Raw genomic sequence first — 23,305 nt, 5'->3', positions numbered from 1 at the left:
TGGCAGATTTCCAGACATCAGAGTCCTCATCCCTTATGATGGAGATTGTAGGGTTGGCCAAGGAGACAGTGTTCACCGACAGCAAGGTTGGCCTGGCCACAGAGGTGAGGATTCACTTGCCCTTCACCCAGATTCACCTCAAGTGAATTGTTCATGTCAGCCAAAAATGATCCTTCTCTTTCACTGCCCACATGTCATTCTCTTGCAGGATCTCCACCTGATGGGGTCGGTCCATCTGGGGTCATCCTCTCCAATCCCCTCCCCCACTCCACCACCCAACAAAACATCTCGGAGGACAGTTGCAAAGAGACCACCTGATACACGTGAAGCCTCTGTCGCGTTATTCGTCATAGCGGGCTTGCCCGCACTCCCACTGCCAGCTGCTGTCCCCTCCCCCAACCCCTGCCCATGGGCACAGAAGTCCTACAGCAAGAGTCCCCAATGCAGATCCCATGCAGGTGGTGGATGTGAGCGTACTGTCAGTAGAAGGACAAAAGTCAGACTTTGGCATAAACTGAGGAGCACTAGAATGAACATCACAGCAGGTTACCATCATTCTCTTGCCTTGCATTGTGACCCGATGATAGTGGCAACACAAGCCCATCACCCTGGAGTGATGTTACACTGACCCTGGGAAGGTGGAACAGCATAGTCGGGGAGGAGGGGTTTTGTGGGAAGGTCAGGCAATGTGGGGGGGGGGGGGGGGGGTGGAGAGGGAAGAGGGTGTTTTGCGGGGCGGGTTGGGGGAAGGGGGTGAGCTGACGGACAAAGCCTCATCCTATGTGAAGCGAGCGAAGGTGGGTGCCTCATTGGCCTTCCGGGCATGCTGGACATTCGAGACCGCCTATCCTCCATCCTCCGGCTGCTCCAGTGGGTCCTCTGAGGGCTCGTTTTGAGCCCCTCCTGGTCTGGCTCCTCCACATCATTCCTCAGACAAGGCCGCATGCCCCTCCTCCTCCTCCTGCATATCGCTCCACTGCCGTGGCAGCTTGTGGAGGGCACAGCAGATCACCACAAAGCAGGAGAACCTCTGCGGGTGTACTGCAGAGCAGCACCGGAGTGGTCCAGGCATCAAAACCGCAGTTTGAAGCACCACTCAATGATAGCATGGGTGGCAACATGGGCCTCATTACATCGAGTCTCTGTCTCAGACTTAGGCCTCGCACCGGCGTCATCAGCCAGGACCTCAGCGGGTATCCGTTGGCTCTCAGGAGCCAACCCATCATCCTGGGGTGGTTTTCCTGAAGACACCAGGATTTTCCGAGTGTCCCAGGATGTAGCTGCAATGCATGCATTCCCCGGTAGCGGGCACCCACATGCATAATACGGATGCGGTGTTTACACACAATCTGAATATTAAGGGAGTGGAACCCTTCATGTTAATGAAGGGCACTTAACTGATGCCAGGGTACGCGCAAGGCGACATGCATGCCATCCATTACCCCTGGACCTGAGGCATCCCAACGATGGCAGAAAATAATAATAATAATCTTTTCTAGTGTTACAAGTAGGCTTACATTAACACTGTAATAAAGTTACAGTCGCCACACTCCGGCGCCTGTTCGGGTACATTGAGGGAGAATTCAGAATGTCCAATTCACCTAACAAGCACGTCTTTCAGACTTGTGGGAGGAAACTGGAGCACCCAGAGGAAACCCACGCAGACATATGGAGAACGTGCAGACGCCGCACAGACAGTGACCCAAGCCGGGAATCAAACCCGGGTCCCTAGCGCTGCAAAGCGACGGTGCTAACCACTGTACTACCATGCTGCCCATCCTGCTGCCTGGGCATTTTGGTGGGATGGTCCAGCTTAAAGGGGATGTAGTTGGATGCCCAGGCATCCGTGACCTATTTGCACCTGTGGGCTATAGTTTGAGACATGCTGCACATGTCCCTGCTCGAGCCCTGGAATGATCTGGTTGCAGAGACGTTCAGGGCTGCGGTGACCTTCCTGGCCACCGGGAGTGGGTTTCCCCCTCCTCCACGGGGTGCCAGGTCCATGAGGACATGACACAGGTGCCGCACTGTCTCTTTGTTGCACATGCTGCCCGTCATCTCATTGAAAGACTAATGAGATGTTAATCTTGGGCCATCGCTGGCCTCCCCCTCTGGGTTCATTCTCGGCCTGATGGGTGGCTGTGTCTTCAGGGTTTGCGGCAACTCCCTGCACATGGGGTGCCGCCTCCAGCCTACATCATCATTGTTGCTTTCTCCAGCGTCTGGCTGCCTGGGATGCCACCAGCACTGTGAGGACTGCCACTGCGAATTCAACACCATTCATCTTCATTGCTGTAAGGAATTGGAGAAGGAGAGAGACCAACAATCATTTAGGGACCCCTATACCCACCAGGCCTCCCCCCACCCTTACGTATCCTGCCTTCTCTAACAGTACCATCCACCGAGCCATTTGTACTGGAGGACCTGCACTGTACCCACAGCAGAAGCCACTAGAACCAGATCGCTGCCAGGAACATTAGAGAGATTGTGCTCAGGTGCATTCCCCTGATCCACACACTCACCCTCTGGTTGTGGGGATATCCCAGCCCAGCTCTGGAGTGTTTGATGTTGGCTGCTGCTGATCTGGTGCTGATGCCTCCAGTGTCCATGCCTCATAATTTGATTAGAATGCTAGGCCAAAGCACTCATCTGAGACATGGCACGTGCACCCATGAGAATACATTTGAGAATATTTTGTTTATAAACAGTCAACAGTACCTTCATACAAAAAGATGAAAACAAACTACTTAACAGTCCATAACACTCCCATGAACCAACAAGAAAAAGGCACCGCGCCATACTGTTAGATCTACCATGCGGATTCCGTTGCACTTTGCGAACACTAAATCTCAGCAGAAATTGGAGTTAAAACTTGTCAGGTGCAAATAAGAATCGTTTTGTTTGCCTTCTATTGATTACAATTGAGAGTCATTTAAAATCTTATTCTCTGATAAGTCCAGCTAGCATAGGACTCACAGAGAGGCAATTTGTAGACAATTGAACTTTCAAACAATCACAGAAATGATTTTCTTGTTTAGGCAAACAGCTCACAATAATTTCAAAAGTCAAAATATGAAAGTGAAATATGAAAAACAGAGAGACAGCGAATAGTTAAGTCAAAGTATAGATTGATTCATGAAAGAAAAAGAAAGATGGCCGAAAACCCATCACGGTTATACCAAATCATATCAGACTTTAGCCATCTAGCTATACCCCGATGTAATCCTAACTGGTTTGGGTTAGAATCAAATAAGTTTGATTCGATGTTTTAGCTGTCTGTCATTAATAGGCAACATTAACTTAAATGTATTCTTGTATAAGCAATGGAATGTGATTTAGCTTCCTTATCGCAAGCTGCTTGAACTGGATTCTTGCTGGGGACAATAGCGCCTTTAGGTTACTGTGCCATTGCCACGGTGCCTGCCCTGTTCCTGGTCTCTTTTTCTTGTAAATATATTTGCTAGCTGAATAAGAATGCTGCTTTAATCTATCTGTTTCTGTGTTCTGTTGAAGTTATGTTCTGAAATGCTGAATGTGTGTTTTGAAATAACCTGAGGTTATGGGCGCGATTCTCCGACCCCCACGCCGGGTGGGAGAATTGCGGGAGTGCCGAGCGAATCGCGCCATGCCGCCCTGGCACCCCCACCGATTCTTCCACCCCACCCCCCCCCCCCCCTCCCAAAACGGCGTGTCGCGTTTTGCGACAGGCCGCTCAGAGAATCACCGCTCCGGTCGAGCGGCAATTCTCCGGCCCGGATGGGCCGAGCAGCCTGCCGAATCCGACCGGTTCACGCCGGCGCCAGCCACACCCGATTGCTGCCGGCGTGAACATCGCGCGACTGCTGCGTGTGGGGCCTGTGGGGGGCGGAGGGAGGATCGAGCACCAGGGGCATGCTCAGGTGGGGTCTGGTCCGCGATCGGTGCCCACCGATCGTTCAGCCGGCGTCTCTGAAAGGCGCACTCTTTTCCCTCCGCCGCCCCGCAAGATCAATCCTCCATGTCTTGCGGGGCAGTGGAGGGTAAAACGGCAACCGCGCATGCGCGGGTTGGTGCCGGCTAACCTGCGCATGCGCGGGTGACGTCATTTAGGCGCCGCCGGCCGTGTCATTCAGGCCGCGCCACTTTGACGCAAGCGTCAAGGCCCGGCGCGCAAGATTGACGCGCCGCCGCTCCTAGCCCCCCAGGGGGCGGAGAATAGGGGGCGAGGAGCGGCCTCCGACGCCGGAATGAAACACTACGGGTTTCACTCCGGCGTGGGCACTTTGTCTCCCTTTGGGAGAATTTCGCCCTATGAGTGAGTTTTAAAATGGTATTTAATAGACATGGGGCTTAATGCTAAATAGCTATCTTTTACCTATAGAAAATAGCTGGCTTCTACACATACACACAAAAGTTTTTGCGACAGAATATTGGTACAAACACTAAGATTACAACCGTTCATATGTCAAAAGAAAACCAAACACACTGTATCATATCACAAGTCCACAACAGAATGGTGGATCCTTGCTGTGCAGTTGTTTTACTTCTCAGTCTCCGTCCAAGAGCCTCCGTTGTACAAGCCTTCTTAAAGGGCCTAATTTCATTGGAACCAAAGCTCAGTATTCACATGTTCCAATGGCGTTCAAGGTGCAGCAAAACTGCCTTGACATCAGCGTGTTTAACTCGTAACAACGTGCTAGTCGACATGCAGCACACTCCACGTGTACAATAAACCACCAGCAATCCACAAGAGCACTTCTTCAACACCTTCATCAAGTTGCTCATTCGGATCAATCCATCTCTCTCTCTCTCTCTTTCTCTCCCTCCTGCAGCTCCCAGCAGTAGACTCCTCAACAGTGAAAAATCGCACTTACCCAGAGCATAGCAGAAGAGAGAAAGAGCTCCCCTTCTGCCTCTCCAGCCCAGGAAGCAGATCATCTTCCCATCCTCCCTTTTCTTACTCCAGGCTACAGAAAAAGAAGGAAACTGCAGCTGCAGGCTCCAGGCATTTGCAGCCACAAGCAGCAGCAGCAAGCAGCAAATACAACCTGCAGCACCACTTGAGAATATTCTGTTTATTAAACGGTCAACACAACTATCATACAAAAAAGATTTTTTTAAAAATTAACAGTCCGTATATCACATTCACCATTAATCGACAAGGAAGAGGTACTGTGCCATACCCACACAAGTACCTTTCACGACAGAATATTAGTGCAAACACAAAGCGACAACATTGCATTAATACAAAGAAAAGCAAATACATACAAGCACAACCTGCAGTAATACTTGAGAGCTGTGAAAAAATGTATGTAAGGCCCATTAATGAAGTTTACGCTCGCCATGTGTTCACGACTCGCTGTCAGCGGCCTACGGGATCACTCGCCGATTTCCTAAGAGAACTTAATAATTTGTCCAATGACTGTAATTACCAAGCGGTTACCGCGGCTGAACACAGGGAATTGGCGGTACGCGATGTTTTTGTAGCGGGCCTCGGGTCTAACTATGTGCGCCAACGACTGCTGGGAAAGGGGGCCCAGGACTTAGAAACGACTGTGGAAGCTGCTACCACGATGGAGGTCTCCTTCAGCAGCCTTAACACGTTCCCCGCGGACCCGCGACCCAATCATGGGCCCCCTACCAGCGACTCCCCCAGGCCTGTGCTACGCGGCCGCCCAGCCACCATGCTGCCCCAGCCAGCCACTATGCTACTCCAGCCAGCCACTATGCTACTCCAGCCTGCCATTTCTGCGGCCTGAATCAGCACCCGCAGCAGCACTGCCCGGCCCGCAACGCGACCTGCAGAAGCTGCGGGCGAAAAGGGCATTACGCGAGAGTGTGCCTTGCAAAAAGGGCCCCAGCTCCACTCCAACCCCCAGTACGCATTCGTCGAGTTCCCTGACAGCCGTCAGGACACTGTATCCCTCCGGGATCTGGCCTCGAATGCCGTGTAGTGGCGGTCCTCCGGGCGGATTGGGAACTGGTGGTATGCAGACTTCAGATCCACCGTGGAAAAGAGCCGGTACTGGGCGATCTGGTTTACCATGTCTGCAATCCTGGGGAGGGGATACGCGTCGAGGAGCGTACATCTATTTATAGTCTGACTGTAGTCGACCACCATACGGAATGTTTCCCCGGTCTTAACGACCAACACTCCAGGGACTATTGCTGGCCTCTATAACCCCCTCACTGAGTAGCCTTCGGACCTCTGCTCTGACAAATACCCTATCCTGCAGGCTGTACCGCCTGCTACGAGTGGCTACGGGTTTACAGTCCTTAGTGAGATTGGCAAAGAGAGGAGGGGGGGGAATTTGCAGCGTAGCGAGGCTGCAGATCGTGAGTGGGGGCAGGGGCCCTCCGAAGCTGAGGGTGAGGCTCTTGAGGTTGCATTGGAAGTCTAGGCCTAATAAGAGTGGCGCGCAGAGTTCGGGCAAAACGTAGAGTTTGAATTTCGAGTAACCAGCGCCTCGGATTGTGAGTGTCGCGGCTGTGCGCCCCTGGATCTGGACCGAGTGGGAGCCTGAAGCGAGCGCGATAGTTTGCTGCACGGGGAAAACGGGGAGCGAACAGCATCTTACCAGGTCTGGATGTATGAAGCTCTCTGTGCTCCCGGAGTCGAAGAGGCATGCCGTTTTGTACCCATTGATATGGACCTCTGCCATCGAGTTTCGTAGATTCTTTGGTCGTAATTGGTCCAGGGTGACCGCGCTGAGTTGTGGGTAGTCGGCGGCTCGATCAGCTGTGCTGGAGTGGCCCCGTGATGACTGCCCTCGGAGTTCGAATTCCTCCGCTGAGTTGTCCGAGCGCGGAGATGCCGATCGGGCCCGTGGATCGCACGTGGCGGGCGGCGAGGAAGGTGGCGTCCAAGATGGCGGCCCCCATGAGTCGCACGTGGCGGGCGGCGAGGAAGATGGCGTCCAAGATGGCGGCCCCCATGAGTCGCACGTGGCCGGCCACGTGGTGGAGGTTTTCCAAGATGGCGGCCCCATGGATCGCACGTGGCTGGAGGGGGCGGAGTCGGGGCACAGGCCGCAGCGTTTCGGGCCCCGCGGGGCTGCGAGTGAGGGGAGCAATTACTGCGAGTCGCTGGGGAGTTGGAAGCTGGGGCCCTTTTTGCGAGGCACACTCTTGCGTAATGCCCTTTTCGCCCGCAGCTTCTACAGGTCGCGTTGCGGGCCGGGCAGTGCTGCTGCGGGTGCTGATTCTGGCCGCAGAAATGGCAGGCTGGAGCAGCATAGTGGCTGGCTGGAGTAGCATAGTGGCTGGCTGGGGCAGCATGGTGGCTGGGCGGCCGCGTAGCACAGGCCTGGGGGAGTCGCTGATAGGGGGCCCATGATTGGGTCGCGGGGTCCGCGGGGAACGTGTTAAGGCTGCTGAAGGAGACCTCCATCGTGGTAGCAGCTTCCACAGTCGTTTCTAAGTCCTGGGCCCCCTTTCCCAGCAGTCGTTGGCGCACATAGTTAGACCTGAGGCCCGCTACAAAACCATCGCGTACCGCCAATTCCCTGTGTTCAGCCGCGGTAACCGCTTGGTAATTACAGTCATTGGACAAATTATTAAATTCTCTTAGGAAATCGGTGAGTGATCACGTAGGCCGCCGACAGCGAGTCGTGAACACATGGCGAGCGTAAACTTCATTAATGGGCCTTACATACATTTTTTCGAGAACTGCTAGCGCCGCAGTATATGAACTGGCCGAGTTTAGTTGCATAGAGATTCTGTGGCTCACCCTCACGTGCAGTAGATTTAGCTTCTGATCCTCTGTAGTTTTGGCTGTGCTCGCTTCGGCCAGGTAGGCCTTGAAGCACCGGATCCAGTGGGAGAAGAGTTCTTTAGCCTCTGCATCATGCGGGTTGAGTTCCAGGCGTCCAGGCTTGAGGGCCGATTCCATAATCGATCTTTACTGTTCTTAAGTCGATTAAATTGATGGAACCATCAATTCACCAGACACGTGTTTCCGATGTGAATCTAGGCTTTAATCGACTTACTTCAGAGCCAGCCTGTCACCTGTCGATGAACTCGTAATGAACTCAGGCTGACTCTGGACACGGGTATTTATACAGCTGCACTAGGGGGAGGAGTCATGGGCGGAGCCAAGGGTGGAGCCCAGTACAAGTTCCTGAGTGCTCCCAGCGCTACTCCCCCTAGTGGTAGGATAGCGCTACTGCACTTACAAAGACGGTGTGAATTACATATATACATCTATATTACATTCACCACAGGCCTCCCGCGATTTACGTGGCCCACCTGGATCCATGCCGGCCCACCTGGATCCATTAACGTGGCCATTAAATCGTGCCCTTGGTCCAAACAGGATTCACATTTTTACAGTTACACTTGAGCTGTATAATTGTATGTAATGGGCAAAGTGGCTGTTTACATTTCCTAATTAATGCAATTGCTGGAGTGCAGAAATTACCCATGTACAGAAGCTTAGCTCCAAGGCAAGCACAGCCCTGAAAATTGGTCCACAGCGCAAACTCAATTTAACGCTTGTGTGCACAGCAAAATAATTTTGAAAATGTTAAGCTTGGGAGTACAAGGAGAAAGAAATGCAGAGCTAAAGTTTCAACATTGAAGAGAGCTTGTCTTGTTTTGTTCATTTCTCTTTTACTGTTGCCAAAATATGAAACTAAAATTAATGTAACCTGAAACATTTCTTTGCATATACCTTCACGTTTTTATTCCAGTGATATTTTGCTCTTCTATCTTGTGTAAAACATTGGAAGGGGAAAATAAGGGTCTGTGGTTGGGGGTGTGGAGGGCGGGGGGGGGGAGAAGGATGGGAGGAGAAAAGGGTTCCTCCATTCATTGAGTGCAGCAAAATAATAAAGCCATTAGAACTATAGAATATTACACCACAAAAGGAGGCAATTTGACCCATCACTTCTTTGCCAACTCATTTTCCAGTTTGTCCCAGTCACATTCAATTTTCCCATCTTCTGGTATTTATACAATTCTTTAAAGTTGTTTTGGTGTCAACCATGGCTTGGTTGGAGTGGAGTGGACTCGATGGGCCGAATGGCCTTACTTCCACTCCTATGTCTTATGGTCTTATGGTTGTGAGCACTTGTGGCTCTGAGACGGAAGCTTATGGATTGAAGGCCCACTCTGGATATTTTGCATAATGGAGGTTGATTCTTAAGTACAGTGACTGGCAGCCTATTGCTGGTGCCATGCAACCAGATGAATTTTGTGATGCTTCCTGAAGTTAGTGCATATTGTTCATTGAGTTAGCTAAATTAATGTTGAGGAGAACTCTCTTCCAAGCATCTGCTGTGCTTATTCAGATTCCTAAAGTGTTTGATTAAGCTGGGGACAGTCTATGATAAATGCACATTGTATTTGACTCCTGTTAGAGGATGTTGCCTCCTGTCGTCCTTCTTTGTGCTATTTCCATTATGTTCTCTGTAACTCTCCTAGATATTTTGGGTTTATTACTTCTTTCCCCTTTTCCTCTGCACTTTCCCATTTGGCTGAGTAAGCTGACCAAACTCACAGCATGCTGTCGGTGTTGTTTTTGTAATCAGCTGGATGGGAGAAACATTATTCATCTGTAAAGGCAATCTCATGTTATTACTACTATACTGCAAAGGTGATGCCCCCTTTAATATCACAAAGTTCAAGATACACTTTGAAGATTTCCTGGAGCTTGGTTGGTATCTATTTAGTTCAGTTTTTTTTTTATTTAGAGTACCCAATTATTTTTTTTCTAATTAAGGGGCAATTTAGCGTGGCCAATCCACCTAACCTGCACATCCTTTTTTGGGTTGTGGGCATGAAACCCACGCAAACACGGGGAGAATGTGCAAACTCCACACGGACAGTGACCCAGGGCCGGGATTCGGACCCAGGTCCTCAGTGCCGTAAGCAGCAATGCTAACTACTGTGCCACCGTGCTGCCCTATTTAGTTCAGTTTGAAACTGAGCATTGCAGGCCAGGGATTCTCGTTCAGTTGTTGGCTTGCGTCAAGTTAACCCATTTCAGCTTGGGACATTTTGGGATCCTGCATTTAATTTCAGCAGCCCTGGGTTGAGATAACGAGGAAGAGTTCCTGTCCTCAATTGCTATTCCAGAAATATTTCTTGAGAAAAGTGAAGACTGAGGGGTGACCTGATGAAGGGCGTTAACATATATTACAGGGTTTTATAGATTAGACATAAAGATGCTTCCACTTGTGGTGGAGTCCAAAACTAAGATAATCACTAATAAATCCAGTGAGGAATTCAAGTGGAACTTCTTTATACAGCAAATGTTGAGAGCTTTCTCAAAGGCAATTAGGGAATGGGCAAAAAATGGTCTTGCCACCTCCAATGCTCTCATCTTGCGAAAGAGTAAAAAAAAGCAATGATTCAGGCAAATGACATATATACATTTAAGGGGAAGCTAGATAAAGAGATGAAGAATAAAGCAGTATAAGAATATGTTGAAGGGATTAGATGCGGTGTGAGAGGAGGATTGTATGAAGTGTGAACAGTGGCATAAATGTATGTATTTGGCACACTTCAGCTGTTGTCAAGAGACTTCAGATTTTGTTAGGAACAAGATGTTTATTATTAATAAAGTGGGACTTGGTACAGAAGGATGTGTGGCACTAAGCTGCCTTGGAGCAACAGCTCCAAGTCCTAACATGCTTGCTACATGGCTGCTAGATGTATTCTTCCCAAGAGAGGACTCACCCTTTAGGGTGATCACTCACTCTCGGTTCCCATTGGTCCCACAAGTCAGTTGACCCTTTTTGGCTGTACTGGCTTAAGGAGACAGACTCTACAAACACTACAGGCTGGATTCTCATGATGCTAAGTGCCAACGCCAACAGAAACCCGCACCGATTCTGCTACCGGTGAGGGGCTAGCACCAGTGCCGCGTGAAACACCCGTGGAACGTATGGAAATGGTTGGAGAATTGCCGGGTCCGTGGTCCACATGCGCAGGGATGACAAGCTGCATCCGTATGTATGCCTATACCCCCCACTCACGCACTGATCGCGCCGGAAATGATGGCGCCGGCTGTGCTGGATACATACCCTCCAACCTGACCCCACAGTCCACCTCCTGGCTACCTCCACCACTCCCCCCAGCCCTGGCAGAAGCCCGCCGACCAGCGGCATGGATCTGAGCTGAATGTGGTGAGCATGCCCTCTCTCTCTCTCCGCAACCACCATGCCAGGCTCACGATAATTGAGATCACACGTGGCTTGCGCCGTCAGGGACTCGGCCCTTCGGAGGTGGAAAATCACGGGTGGGCCCGCTAATTACATTCCAACGGGGTTGAGACATAGAACATGGAACATACAGTGGCGAAGGAGGCCATTTGGCCCATCAGGTCTGCACCGAGCCACTTAAGCCCTCACTTCTATCTAGCCCCCTAACCCAATAACCCCTCCTAACTTGTTTTGGACACTAAGGGCAATTTAGCATGCCCAATCCACCTAACCTGCACATCTTTGGACTGCGGGAGGAAACCGGAGCACCCAGAGGAAACCCACGCAGACACGGGGAGAACGTGCTGACTCCGCACAGACAGTGACCCAGCAGGGAATCGAACCTGGGACCCTGGCGCAGTGAAGCAACAGTGATAACCACTATGCTGCCATACTGGATTCACAGCACGAGGGTCATGTCATAATATACACACAGATATATGATGGTGCACAGACAGGCAGTGATTGACACACAGGATAACCAATGAACACACAGAACACAGCAGCCAATCACCAGACAGGACACGACCACTATAAAGCCAGAGGGCACTAGTTTTCCGGCTCTCTTGGGATCCAGCCTCTGAGACAGTCAGAGCCCGTGAGCAACAACTAGAACATACACCATGTGAAGTAAGATAGTCTGGTCAGGTTAGCCTCAGGTCTCCAGTCAAGTCAGCATAGTGTCAACCCACAGTTAAAGTATGTATGATAGTGAAGAGTTCAATAAAATCGAGTTGCATTTCTTCAAATGTTGGAAGCCTGTCTCTCTCACTGCTGCAGTAAACGCAGTTGTCCGTAGTGTGCGGTTCATAAGCAGCTGTGCTGGGGACAGGCCAACGGACAAAGGAGTCGCCCTGTAGGCGAGCAGCGGCAGGTTAAAATCTGAACCCGAGTCCGCAGCTTTGCACAACAGTCTTTTAACAACGTGGACCCCCTCGCAGACCCAGCTTACCCAACACATCAGGTCCCAGGTTCGATTCCCGGCTTGGGTCACTGTCTGTGCGGTGTCGGTAAGTTCTCCCCGTGTCTGCGTGGGTTTCCTCTGGGTGCTCCGGTTTCCTCCCACAGTCCAAAGATATGCAGGGGTAGGTGGATTGGCCATGATAAATTGCCCTTAGTGGCCAAAAAAGGTAAGGTGGGGTTACATGGATAGGGTGGAAGTGTGGAATAGGACGGAGGTGTGGGCTTCGGTAGGGTGTTCTTTCCAAGGGCTGGTGCAGACTCGATGGGCCGATTGGCCTCCTTCTGCACTGTAAATTCTGTGATTCTGTGAGACTGCTCGCAGCACGCATTTCGATGACGCCAATTTGGAGGGGTGGAGCATCGCAACCTGCCGCCAAATCAGCGTCTGCTGCGATTTCAGCATCTGGAGCCATTCTCCGCCCAATTGCCGATCCCCATTTTGGCGTCGGGCAACGGAGAATCCCGTCCTGTATTCTTTAAACTCCCCTTTAACTTTTTTTAATACAATCTTCAAAATCAATTTACTTAAACCCACATTCTCAATAAACATTATACAGACAAGTTAGATATTTGTAAATTGATGTAGCGATTGTTCAATGATGAGATGTTGAGGCTTGCATTCAACATAACACATCTACTATCAGGCTTCAACTATGCACAGACTCAAATCTTGTATGGGATTCTTCCATGCAGGCTGGCTGTTTTCCGAGTTCTGTGCTGGACTCTGCATTGATCAAGGACTACGTACTTTACTCTGTGGACAGTGTCACTCTCCAAGCCTCTGTTGATCCTTTTCTGTCACGCACGTTACTCCACAATGCATCACAACTCATTGACAGCTCATTCCAAACGCGGTGTGTCACATCTGAAGGGATGGTCATGTTTCTGGTACTTAGATCATGTGATTAAGTTCCTTCTCTTCCTATCATTTCTATTCGCCATCTTTCAATCGACCATGTTATATTAGTTATTGTGCTTTTCTATTAGTGTGACCATTTCAGAAATCGTGTTCTGGCATTTAAATTCAGAGTCCTTCTCTGCCTGAATTGTTGCTTTATCTAGTTCTCTCCAGCATTACTTCCTTCAACTGGGTGGCTTCATTTTCCAAACTCTTCCTTTCATCTATTGCATCAAGCAATCTTCTGCTTGGACCTGAGCATTTTTTTACTTAATGCATCTGCTTTCTCCTCCGTTTGTATTTTGCACTCAAACTCCATCAGTTACATTTTGGTCTGAGCCAGTTCCAGCTCCATCTGCTTTACCTTGATATTCATCTGAAGTATCCTTAGATGCACTGACAATTTTAAATAACCCAACTTTGTTAAATCACAGTCTTCAATCAGTTTTTGAATTTGTTCCAAATTAGCTTTATTTCCCAACTGTTGCCATCCCAACATCTCACTCGATTGAGCGTGACTTTGTTTGTATCCGATGTTTATGCTGTTCTTCTTGGTTTCGGATTCTCTGTCTCAGTATACGCATGGTTTACTCTTGTTTCATGTAAACATTGCTCTATCAGCTCTCTGACCTTGATTTCCAGCTCTTTGCAAGAAAGTTTCAGATGACTGACATTTTCTGCCAGCTCAATACTCTGGGCGCAATCGAACGGCCTCGTTGCGCCTGACTCGGTGATGCAACAAGGCTATTAAACCTCACGAGAAGCCTCTCGTGAGATTTGCAACACATTGAACTCTATGCGAGATATAACGAGACATAGCAATCTGGATCTCACCGTCGCTGAGCAAGATCCAGATTAACATATTTAAGTGAGCCATCAAACTCATTTCAATATGTTGCACCTGATTCTCCCAAACCCGGAACTAACGCTCAGGCCTGGGGGAATCTCGTCATGGCACAGATTATGCACTAGTACATGCAAACATGAATCAGGCAAAACGGCACCTAGGGGTGTCTGACAGGCTATTGGAGACCCCTGGGTGGTTGTGCTCTGGGCAGGGTGATACCCTGGCACTCCCACTGCCACCCAGACACCTTGGTACTGGCAACCTGACATGGTGCCAGAGTCCTGGGTAGCACTGTCAGGCTGGCAGGAGCACTGCCAGGGTACCAGGCTGACAGTATCAAGGTGCCCGAGTGCCAGGTTGCCTGTGCCAGTGATCGGGCCTGGGGGTGCCCTGCCCTTAAGAGATGGGGTCAAGGGGGCTTGGGAATCTCCTAACAGGTAAGTTGGGGTGTTTGAGCCACGGTAGGGATTCCAAAAAAGGTCGAAAGAAATGGCGCCGCAATCGCTTCTTGCACTATCGAACTTAGCTCGTTGGTGCAGGAAATGAGGCAAGTGCGGCTTCGGCAGGGAGTTTTTGGCCGAAGCCACAAAAAAATGTAGAGTCCAGTTTGATAGCTGTTGTATAAGTTAGCAATTCAGGAGAATTGCCTAATAAATATAACAAGAAGGAAGAAATTATGAATGTAAAATGATGTTCTTCTCTTCAAGAATGTTATTCTGACAGAAAAAAAACTGCAGTGGTTTGAGGAAGCGTGCCGATGTGGTCAGTCACAGAAGGCGTGAAAGAACGCCAAAAAAACGAGTTCCATTTTGGGTTCTTGGCGCTACAAGCACCGAGAAACACCTTGCTCTCTGCACCCAAAATGGAATTCTGTTTTTTGGGCGACAAATCGCGCCCTCTGTTCCTGACCACATCGGAGCTCTTCCTCAAATCACTAAAGAATTCCCTACAATGGCTCTGGTAAATGATACCTCTGCTCTGATGTCTGCTTCAACAGTAGACTCTTGCAGTAGATGATACAGAATGTCCTACATGGATCAAATCTTTGATGAGTTTCACTCTGAGACTAGGGGCTCAATTCAACTAAATGGCAACAAAGTCCCATAACGAGCATTTTTAGCCACTGTGTAGCGAGAGATCAGGACGCAAAGCTATCACTGACCTCCCCCCAGTTGGAACGCACCATGGGAGGGTCTCTGGGCACCCTCCCAAACACCCAAGCAAGGCATCACCAGCCCAATAACATGCTCAAAAGAAATGCCAGCTTGACAATGCCAACCTGGCACTCCAGCAGTGCCCACAGCAGCTGGAAATACCTGTGCACCTTGGAAGTGCCATATTGGCACAGCCGGGGCAGCACAGTGGCGCAGTGGGTTAGCACGGTGCCGAGATCCCAGGTTCGATTAAGGCTCTGGGTCACTGTCCATGTGGAGTTTGCACATTCTCCCTGTGTTTGCGTGGGTTTCGCCCCCACAACCCAAAGATGTGCAGGCTAGCTGGAATGGCCATGCTAAATTGCCCCTTAATTGGAAAAAATGAATTGGGTACTCTAAAATAAAATAAAAATACCGGCACAGCCAGGATGCACAGGTGGTACCAGCAGCGCCAGGGCACCACCGACTGGGCATGCAGCTGGGTGCCTCCAATCGCCTGGGAGAGCCCCCCCCCCTTGAGTGCTGTTCCTTCTGGTCCCTGTTGGTGGGCACCAGTGTTGAACAGCACTTGCCCTAGTACTCCGAGATGAAGGGGATGAATCCCAAAGCCTCAGTTACCTCGTGAAGCTGGACATTAGAGTGAGACTTACTGACTCACTCTAATATGTAGATTTGCCAAAAATAATCCCGCCCACAACGGTCGCTATTTACATCGCAACGTCCAATGCAATCCCGTGAAGCGTTGCGAGCCGGGTAGATCCCAGGAGCGGGGTCTCCCGGCTTTTATCGGCCACGCTGCACCATGGCAAGCAGCTTTTCGGGCGGAGCGTGGCCATTGTATCGTGCCCGAGTAGTTCTCTTACCCTTCACAAAATTGATCGCATCCATTGGCTCTTCAAGTTCCATGCTATGACCAGCTTTGACAAAGGGTCATCTGGACTCGAAACATTAGCTCTTTTCTCTCCCTGCAGATGCTGCCAGGCCTGCTGAGATTTTCCAGCATTTTTTTTCTCTTTGGTTTCAGATTCCAGCATCCACAATAATTTGCTTTTATTCATGACCACTGTTGTTGAGTTGCACTTGCGCTTTTCTTCTCAACTCTTTTTACCTTTTATTCCCACATTTGTGCTCTAACTCCAGTTCCTTCACCACTTGCTGTTGAATGTTGTATGTTTCTTGCTGACCCTAGTAGATTTCCCAGCAATTCCACCTTTTGCATAGTGTGTGTTTTCTTCCCTTAGCTTTGATATAGCTGGGCTGCTTCTCATTTAGATTCGGGTCACAAACTTTGACCACATTTTCTATTTTCTGTAGTTCTTGGTAAAGTTTATCCAACTTTTTTTCTTCACTCTTACGTCTACTTCTGCTGCAGTTTGTCTTACTTTCTGACTGATGACAGCTTTATCGTTTGTTTGTAATTTATTGTTAAAATTTACAAGGATTGTTACAAAATTGTTACAATACAAAGGGATGGAATAGAACAGAGTCTCTTTGCCTTCAGTTCTTCATTAATTCTTTAAGGTCTTCTGTTGGCCACTTCCTGGGTTTGCTCCGTGCCCTCCCCCCATTTCCTGGGTCGGGGTTTACCACTGCTCCACCTTCTTTGAGGTTCTTTTTACTGTCTACTCTGAATCTGGCATTGCCTATACCTTGAGGACTTATTACCTCCTCTGAGCTCCTGCATTGCCTCTTCCTTGAGGTCTATCATAATATCCACTCATGTATACCATGAGATGCAGACAGGCAGTGATTGACACACAGGATAACCAATGAACACACACGACACAGAAAAACTAATCACCAGGCAGGACACCACCACTAGAAAGCCCACAGGGCATTAAGACTCCCCCTCTCTCACAGGACACGGCTACTGAGATAGTTAGAGTGCACAAGCCAGTGAACATCATCACCATGTGGTAGAGAGCTAGTCTGGTCAAGCCAGTAGGAGGTTATCAGTTAGATTAATAGGGTGTCAAGCCACAGCAGATTATGTACAGCAATCAGCAAGTCAATAAAACAGTGTTGGACCATCTCCTGTGTCGAAAGCCTGTTTCTAGTTTCACTGCATCCAGTTGCAGTCGATGTTAGACCAACTCAGATAACACATCAAGGTCTTCCATTGCCACTTCCTTAAGGTCTTCTCTATCTCTCTGAGGTTGTCCGTTGCTTACAGAATCCCTTTATAAAGTTGCCCTCGATCTGGGAAATTCTCTGATTTTCCTGTCGCTCGTCCTTTGCTCCTTCTTCTGTTTGTTGCATTAATGGTGTACAACTTTAAATGCATTACTGTTTTAAGACTGTCAACTTACTCTTTTTTAAACTGCTACAGAGGCCGTTTCTGTGCTTTTCTCAGTTTTGGAGTTTTGGCGGGCAACTACAGCTCCTCCTTTTTGGACCGTTTAAAAACTGTTTAACTCTGCTTTTTTTGCTGGTGGAAGATTTCTACATTAACTTCTACAGTTTTCCCATTTTTTTTGACTGGCTGGAGAGTCCATTTTTCTCTCCTTGTTTTAATATCGACCTTTTGTCAATTTCATGAGTGACTCCCACACTGTCACTGGAAGGTGCTGTCAAAGTCTTGGTGAGCTGCTGCAGTGCATCTTGTAGATGCTAATACTGTGACAGTGGTGGTGGGAGGAAATGTTGAAGATGGTGGACCGAGTGCCAATCAAACGGACTGCTTTGTCCTGAATTATGTCAAGCTTCTTTCTTGACTGTTGTTGGACATGCTGCACTCATTCAGGCATGTGAGGAATATTCCACTACACTCCTGAATTTTGCCCTGCAGCTGGTCGACAGGCTTTGGAGAGTATGTACAGGAGCGTTAGTCACAGTGCTTTAAAATGTCTGCTCTCTAATGCTTCCACCTGCTTCCGCCTGCGTGGGTTTCCTCCGGGTACTCCGGTTTCCTCACACAGTCCAAAGATGTGCAGGTTGGGTGGATTGGCCATGAAAAATTGTCCAAAATTCTATGATTAACCTAGGACAAAAGTTCGGCGCAACATCGTGGGCCGAAGGGCCTGTTCTGTGCTGTATTTCTCTATCTATCTCTATCTCTTCCCTCAGTTTAGGTTTTATTTCATTCTGTCACCACATCCTGGCTTGATTAACAGCAGCTTGACTAACAGCACAGAGAACTCTCCTTTGCGCCCCAGAGTGGGTAGGCATCAGTCTACTGTCTCATCCAAAAGAAAGTGGGAGGGATTTTCCAGCCGTTCTCAACAGCAGGATCTTCCAGTCCCGCTGACGGCGAACCCCTGCCGTGGGTTTCCTGAAGGCTGGGTGTGGATTCAGTAGGAAATCCCATTGACAACGGCAGGACCAGAAGACCCCGCGGCAGGTTAGCAGTGGGTCACCTCTCCCTACAGGGGCATACTCAGCAATCACAGTGACTTCTTGGTCTTGAGCAGGGCGTTAATCCCAAAGGTGGTGGGGACACAATGCTCAGCAATCACAGTCTCGGACCATTCCCTGCACTGGGCGGACCTGCGGTTTAGTGAGGAGAGAGGGCAGCGCCCACTCTGGAGACTGGATGTGGGGCTGCTGGCAGACGAAGAGGTTTGCGGGCGGATTAGCAAGAACATCCAGGATTACTGGAAACAAACAATACTGGTGAGGTAGCAGCGGCAACGGTCTGGGAAGCTCTCAAGGCAGTTGTCAGAGGGGAACTCATCTCAATTTGATCCCATAGGGAATAGAGAGAAAGAGCCGAGAGGGAGAGACTGGTGGAGAAGATACTCCGAGTGGACAGGACATTTGCGGAGGCCCTTGAGGCGGGGCTACTTAGGGAGCGGCGGAGTCTGCAGGTTGAGTTTGAACTGCTGACCACAGGGAAAGCGGTAGCACAGCTGAGGAAGGCAAGGGGGGCAGTCTATGAGTACGGGGAGAAGGCGAGTAGAATGCTGGCACACCAACTGCAAAAGAGGGAGGCGGCCAGGAAAATAGGGGGAGTAAAGAATAAGAGGGGTAACACGGTCTTGGATCCGGGGGGGTGAACGGAGTCTTTAAAGAGTTCTATCGTAAACTATACAAGTCAGAGCACCCGACTGGAGCGGAAGGGATGAGGCAATTTTTGGACCAGTTGAGGTTTCCAAAGGTGGAAGAGGACCTGGTGGAGGGGCTGGGGGCCCCGATTGAATTGGAGGAAATTGTCAAGAGTATAGAGGGCATGTAATCGGGTAAAGCCCGGGGGCCAGATGGTTACCAGTATTCTATAAGAAATTTTCGGAAAAATTGAGCCCACTCCTGATGAGGACCTTCAATGAGGCTAGAGAGAAAGGAACCCTCCTGCCAACAATGTCACAGGCCTTGATCTTACTCATTTTTAAATGAGGGAAGGACCTGGAACATTGCCTGTAGCAAGTGTACACTTGGGGAACGAGGCAGGGGTGTCCCCTCTCCCCATTACTATTTGCCCAGCTATAGAACCACTAGCTACGCCGCTGAGAGCCTCGAAGAACTGGCGGGGACTGGTTGGGGGGGGCAGCAGTGGAACATCGGGTCTCACTATAGGCGGATGATTTGCTCCTGTATATTTCGGACCCTGTGGAGGGGATGGGGGAGGTTCTGCGGATCCTGAGGGATTTTGGTTGTTTTTCAGGGTACGAACAGAACATGGGAAAGAGCGAGTTGTTTGTGATCCAGGCCAAGAGTTAGGAGGAGAGACCGAAAGAGCTGCCGCTCAGGATGGTAGAGAAAAGTTTTTGTTACCTGGGTATACAGGTGGCCAGGAACTGGAATGCCCTGCACAGGCTCAACCCGACCCGGTTGGTGGAGCAAATGGAAGGGGACTTTAAAAGGTGGGACATGCTCCCGTTGTCACTGGCAGGGAGGGTGCAGACCATGAAAATGACTGTCCTCCCCAGATTTTTGTTTGTTTTTTAGTGCCACCCCATCTTCATCCCTAAGGCCTTTTTTAAGCGGGTGAGTAGGATCATTACAGGTTTTGTGTGGGCGAATAAGACCCCACGAGTAAGGAGATCGCTGTTGGAGCGTAGTCGGGGGTGGGGGGGTGGTTGGCGCTGCCGAACTTTCGCAACTACTACTGGGCAGTCAATATAGCTATGATTAGGAAGTGGGTGATGGGGGAGGGTGGGCCGTGAGAGCAGCTGGAGACGACGTCATGTAAAGGTACTAGTCTGGGAGCTTTGATAACGGCTCCTTTGCCATTCTCGCCGACCCGTTACTCTACAAGTCCGGTGGTGGTGGCGACACTGCAGATCTGGGGACAGTTAAGGAGGTACAAGAAGGTGGAGGGAGCATCGGTCTGGACCCCTATATGCAACAACCACCGGTTTGTCCCGGGTAGGATGGATGGTGGGTTCCAGAGCTGGCAGAGGGCAGGCATCAGAAGGATGGGAGATCTGTTCATAGACGGAAACTTTTCCAGTTTGAAGGCGCTAGAGGACAAATTTAATCTGCCGCCAGGAAACGTCTTTAAATATCTGTAAGCACGAGCCTTCCTGAAAAAGAGGTAGTGGCCTTCCCGACGCTGCCGCCACTGAGGATACAGGACAGGGTGGTCTCCGGCACCTGGGTGGGGAGGGGAATGTGTCAGATATCTACCAGGAACTACAGGAGGCGGAGGAAACCCTGGTGGAGGAACTCAAGGGCAAGTGGGAGGAGGAGCTAGGTGAGGAGTTGGAAGCGGGTCTGTGGGCAGAGGTCCTGGGTAGGGTTAATTCCTCCTCATCATGTGCCAGGCTCAGCCTAATTCAATTTAAGGTGGTCCACCGGGCACACATGACGGCAGCGAGAATGAGCAAGTTTTTGGGGGTAGAAGACAGTTGTATGAGGTGCAAGGGCAGCCCTGCAAACCATGTCCACATGTTCTGGGCATGCCTGGAGCTTAGATAGTTCTGGCAAGGGTTCGCAAGGGCAATGTTCAAGGGGCTTAACACACGGGTGGTGCCGAGTCCAGAGATAGCGATCTTTGGAGTGTCAGAAGACCCGGGTGTTCAGGGGGTGAAAGAGGGCGACGTCTTGGCCTTTGCCTCCCTAGTAGCCCGGAGACGGATTTTATTAAAGTGGAGGGACTCGAAGCCCCCGAGTGTAAAGACTTGGGTTAATGACATGGCTGGGTTTCTCAGCTTCGAGAAAATAAAGTTTGCCTTAAGAGGGTCTATGGTAGGGTTCTCTCGGAGGTGGCAGCCATTCGTCGACTTTCTCGGGGAAAATTAAAATGTCAGCAGTAGCAGCAATCCGTCCGGGGGGGGGGGGGGGGGGGGGGGGGGGTGCTTCATTGGGATGGTGTGGGGGAAGACTGGGTCGTGTGGGGTAATGTCTATTTAATTGTTATTGTATATTCTCTGTTTGCACTATGTTAATGTTCACTCTAGTTTGTTTTGTTATTATTGTTACTACTGTTTTATTATGAAAAATTCTGCAAAACCTTAATAAAAATACTTTTAAAAAAGCACTCTGCAGGGGGAGCACTGAAAATCCCCCCTCCCCACCCCAGTGTTGCTGGCTGTTTGAAGAATGAGGCTTGAATCCACAACTGTCTGACTCAAAAGGAAGAGAACTTTTGAGCCACAGCTGAACATTGACTGCTGCTTCTGGTAACCTTAGAACCAAAACTGAGTCCTGTTAGGATGGGGAGGGGAAAATCAGAACGGGTAAATACAAAATGTAAAATTTTCTTCCACTTCATGCCTGACATTCAAACCTGTAGCCAATCTTTAGAAAAATAGATAGTGCATACGCCTATATTAGTAACGGCTGTTAAATACACTTGGTATATTTTATTAATGAACCTTTTATGTGAACCTTATTAAACTGTGCACATAGGTAGAACACTCAAGTTAATGACACCAGAAACTTCATGTTTCATTATTTATATAAACGTAACTGGACTTTACAAGTTCTCAAGTAAAATGCTTGAGATTGCATTAAAGCAAATAACAAAATGTTTATTATACCACAGTGATTCCCATTTGTGCCTTTTTGACTCATCCCAGCAATTAATCAGTTCATTTTCTTGTTATCTTTCCTTATTACCAATCTGTCATATCTAATTTCTTTCTGTCTCCATCTCTTGGTGCCCCGAGTCCTGTTGAGGGGTCAACATGCTCTCACTGTCCTCTACTGATGTTACCTCTACCAGGCTGCCAAAAAATACCCTGCCAATTATGTGACAAGTTAGCAGAAAGCAGTCTGGCCACTATATCAGCAAGTTGTAGGTTGAAGCTTCATGCCAGTGTTATGCTGTCAGAGGTGCTATCCTTTGGCTGAGACCTATTTGCCTTTGCAGGTGGATGTTCCAAGGCTTTACTGTTGTATTATATGCTTTGGAAATTTGTGGACATGACGCAGCAGATTCTGTGTGCACCGGAGCATTATCCACAGTGCTTTTAGAATGTCTGCTCTCTAATTCTTCCATCTGCTTCTCTCGGTTTAGTTTTTGTTTCATTCTGTAACCACACCCTGGCTTGACTAACAGCACAGAGAACTGTTAACAGGCACATACAATCAAAAATTAACAATAGCATAACAAGACAACAGGGGCTGGTTTAGCTCACTGGGCTAAATCGCTGGCTTTTAAAGCAGGCCAGCAGCACGGTTCGATTCCCGTACCAGCCTCCCCGGACAGGCGCCGGAATGTGGCGACTAGGGGCTTTTCACAGTAACTTCATTGAAGCCTACTCGTGACAATAAAGCGATTTTCATTTTTTTTCATAATTTCCCCATTGTAAAACTAAAAGACATTGCGCTGTATTTTACAGCCCCGCCTGGAAGGAAAGTCATCCGACAGCTGATACACCTGGAAGGCGTTAATGTGCAGCCAAAACGCACTGCCAGTGAGGTAAATAAGTTTCATAGTGGGACATCCGCCCCCTCAGTGGACAAGAGGTTCCTCCCTTGAGAGCTTCTTGCCAATCAGATTGGCCGCTACTTCTAGCAGTCTTGTCAATGCCAGAGCTCATCCAGGACTGCAGTGAGGAACAGGAAGAGTGATGGTTGCTGGAGACAGGCATGTCTGGGCTTTTAGCGTGGGGAAGGATCCTAGGGAGGGGGTGGCGAGGCCGCGATTTGGATGATAGGCAGCAAGGAATGAGGGGAGTCAATATCTTAAAGGGGGGTGTTCTCGCAAGGCACACTTTCCACTCCCCCAAATGACGTGCCCCCCCCCCCCCCTTCCTTCCCACTTTCTTTTAGCTTGACCTCAAAAAACAAACTGCCCACTTCTGCCTGCCTGCAATATGCGAACCATATTGGCATGGGCAGCATCATATCCTGGTCAATTGGCTTGGTTACAAGC

The 23,305-nt window shown here is 49.4% G+C and overlaps 1 protein-coding gene across 5 annotated transcripts in view; it reads left to right on the top strand.

Moving 5' to 3' along the window:
• The window catches only part of LOC119978064 (protein ELFN1-like), a 427,227-nt gene that overhangs the window by 367,090 nt on the left and 36,832 nt on the right, over positions 1-23,305 (top strand). For 2 of the 5 annotated variants that reach the window (XM_038819426.1, XM_038819425.1), the window contains exon 3: positions 22,770-22,849. The exons of the other annotated variants lie outside the window; for them this stretch is intronic. The gene's annotated coding sequence lies outside the window, so the exon portion shown is untranslated. The remainder of the gene's footprint in view (positions 1-22,769; positions 22,850-23,305) is intronic. 5 annotated transcript variants of the gene reach the window in all.

Source organism: Scyliorhinus canicula, chromosome 15 (assembly GCF_902713615.1).
Source record: "Scyliorhinus canicula chromosome 15, sScyCan1.1, whole genome shotgun sequence".
Taxonomy (NCBI): domain Eukaryota; kingdom Metazoa; phylum Chordata; class Chondrichthyes; order Carcharhiniformes; family Scyliorhinidae; genus Scyliorhinus; species Scyliorhinus canicula.
The sequence above is the reverse complement of the archived record's forward strand: the minus strand, read 5'-3'. Positions and strand labels throughout refer to the sequence as shown.